At 36.7% G+C, this 3,418-nt stretch overlaps 1 non-coding gene across 1 annotated transcript; it reads right to left on the reverse strand.

The window, feature by feature from the left end:
* Positions 1-3,311: 3,311 nt before the first annotated feature.
* Positions 3,312-3,418, reverse strand: LOC140642037 (U6 spliceosomal RNA). The gene has a single exon (XR_012038619.1). It is a non-coding gene; the product is annotated as a U6 spliceosomal RNA (small nuclear RNA).

The raw sequence follows: 3,418 nt of genomic DNA on the forward strand, positions 1-3,418 counted from the left end.
GCCTGGGTGGCTCAGTGGTTGGGCACCTGCCTTCAGCTCAGGTCGTGATCCCAGGGTCTGGGATTGAATCCCACATCAGGCTCCCTGCGAGGAGCCTGCTTCTCCCTCTGCCTATGTCTCTGCTTCTCTCTCAGTCTGTGTCTCTCATGAATAAATAAATAAATCTTTAAAAAAATAAAAAATAAAACTAAAATAAATGAGAAAATTAATGTATACACATGTATTTCAAAAAGGAAAAAAAAGGAAAGACATGAATAAAATTATGAAATTATAACACCTGACAAAGCAAATGAGTAAATGTGGTCATATTACATATTCTCTTCTTACAAGACACACTGTCCACATGTACCATCAAATGTCTTAACCTATCTTACGCTAGAAGATTTTTTTTTAAGATTTTATTTATTTACTCATGAGAGACTCAAAGAGATAGAGAGAGGCAGAGACACAGGCAAAGGGAGAAGCAGGCTCCGTGCAGGGAGTCTGATGCGGGACTTGATCCCGAGACTCCAGGATCACGTCCTGGGCCAAATGCAGGCACCAAACCGCTGAGCTACCCAGGGACTCCACACTAAAAGATTAAAGCAAACTATTGCCACCACAAAATGATACAATTGCAGGACAATTTTCTCAATAGAGTAATTATAAAGAAAAAATTTAAATATAAAGAAGTGAGCTAGTTTTATTTTTTAGAAAGCTCTTTAATAAAACTGGCTATCATCAGATTGAACAAATACCTATGTGGGTAGACAGCTGCCATAAAATCCTGCATTAGGTAGCAAAAGCACTGCTTCAGGAATATAATGTTTCCCTACTCATCCTAATGAATAATTCACATAGAGCTCTTTTCTCATCATTGACAGCTAACATGGCTTAGCTAAGTCCAAATGAATCATGAGTTAATGAAAAGACAGAGCCATGTACAAACTGAGCTAAGCCAAATTTTTGCTATTAAAGCAAAGTGAAAACCTGAGACAACTATGAGAAATTCATATATATATAACGTATTCATTTAGTACCAAATTATCATATATATTTTTCTGCATTCAAGTTACCTATTGTCTGTATGTTTTCTCAAATATGAAATATGGATACTAATATATTTTATGATCATTGGTAGTTTTTGCTTAAAATATACAGAAACTCAGTGTTTCCTAATGATGTAGATAGTCGATAAAAGTTAAAAATTATAATCTAGTAGAGCTTTCTCAAAAGTTTAAAATTAAAGGCTGACACTTAGGTTTCCTTGTTTTATTCACATAACCATCATGTTTTTATAAATTATTAATAATGTCCCCTAGTCATATAGGTGCACAACTACTTACTTTAGAAAATAGGAAACAGGTAATTTTTAGTGGGATGCATGAAGATTTGTTGCCAATCCTTCAGAAGAATCTCCAAACCAATTCACTCTTTAAAAAAAAAAAAAAAAACATCTAAGGGCTCTTTTATGTTGCCTTAGTCCATTTGGGCTGTATAATAAAATATCATAACTGTGCGGCTTACAGATAACAGAGAATTATTTCTCATAGTTCTGGTTCCTGGAAGTTCAACATCAGAGGCATCAGCAGATTAAGTGTCCAGTGAGGTCCCACTTTCTGGTTCATAGATGGTATCTTCTTGCTATGTCCTCACATGATGGAAGGGGGCTAGTTCCACTGGATTCTTTTATAAAGGCACTAATTCTATTAATAAGGACTCCACCCAGATGACTTAAGTACCTCCCAAAAGCCCCATCTCTTGGGATGCCTGAGTAGCTCAGTGATTGGGCATCTGCGGCTCAGGGCATGATCCTGGGGTCCTAGGATCAAGTCCAACATCCAACTCCCTGCAAGGAGCCTGCTTTTCCCTCTGCCTATGTCTCTGCCTCTCTCTCTGTGTGTCTCTCATGAATAAATAAATAAGATCTTTTTAAAAAGCTCCATCTCTTAATATATTACATTATCTTTGGGGGTTAAAATTTCAACATATGAATTTGGAAGGGAAAAAAGTCTTCATACCATAGCATATGTTAAGTCTAAATAGACTCCTCCTTAATAGAATAACAATAATAGGGTCATTGCATTCATTTTATTTAAGGATTCATCTGAGAAAGGAAACTATATTTTGGGGAGGCAGCCAGAAGTAAGATATTGTGGAATCCATGCCACAGAAAATTTATCATATTCTCATGAAGTATACCATAGAATCTTCACTGTTGGTGGTGGGGATACTATATATTCTCCCCACCCTAATTTCTGCTTCAGTTGACCTTTGCTTTTCAGTTTGTAACATAGTACCACCATCCCTACTGGTAGACACTGCTGTTACTTTCACTGGATGCTGCAGTTCCTGAAAGGCACAAATATTTCTGCAAGGTATCATTCTTGTTTCTCAATTCATCTCATCCACTAAAGTCTCACAATTTATGCTCAGTAATGTTACTTCCTTAAGCAATACTGTCTCACCCAGGTCCCTCTGCCAAGCATCTTTTCTGCTACACTACTACTTGCACTTAGGTTCTGCCAAAGACTCCCTGCAAACTTTGTACTCCTGTGGCTCTGCTGTGCACTACAGTGAAGGAGGAGAAATAGTACTGTTTTCCTACCAATGTTTTAATTCCTATCAAGAAGTAACATATCCATCTCCATATCCAACATAGTAAACCTATATTTCCTTTATTTACAAATAAATCCTTCCAATCCTAGCAGCTTCTTAAGACACAGACATGTGTTCATTGGAAGTAAAATAAGAGGTAAATGGGTGTGAGATATCAATAGGTGACCCAGATTACACAGTAACATACAGCATGCATAAAAAGGCAAAGCTTGTCTCTGCTGCCTGCTCATCAGAAACTATTTGCTAGGCAGGGTAGTTCTGCTGAATAGCTCTTTGCTACATCCTCAGAAATGAATCATGCATAGGACCTTCTAATTTTAAGAAAATACTGTACTTGCTTTTTTCAAGCATTGTAGAAGCTTATATAAAGAATGACAATAGGGCGTTACTTTGATTCTGAAGTTTTCAACATTTAAATCCAAAAATTATGTTAACCTTACTTCCATGGCTATACCATGTGGCTGAGTCCCTTTTTCCTTTCAATTTCAGGAAGTAAGCAGAACAAGAACCTGCCTAGAATTGGGGGTGTCTGATATTCATCATTCTGTCTCTCTACTAATATATTGTCAGTGGGAGGAATGATACAATAGGACACCTGGGCTTTTGAGATTTAACACATTGGTGATTAAGGTTCCCAGGATTTAGGCAGAGTCTCAAAGGTAAACGGCCTTCATATTTTCATTGGACTAGTGAAAAAAAGAAAAATTTTTTTTGTTAATATGGAACAATTCACAAATTTTTATGTCATTATTGCATAGGAGACATGCTAACCTTTCCTGTATCATTCTAATTTTTGCATATGTGCTGCCAAAGAAAGTAC

This window comes from Canis lupus, chromosome 10, assembly GCF_048164855.1.
Source record: "Canis lupus baileyi chromosome 10, mCanLup2.hap1, whole genome shotgun sequence".
NCBI classification, from domain to species: domain Eukaryota; kingdom Metazoa; phylum Chordata; class Mammalia; order Carnivora; family Canidae; genus Canis; species Canis lupus.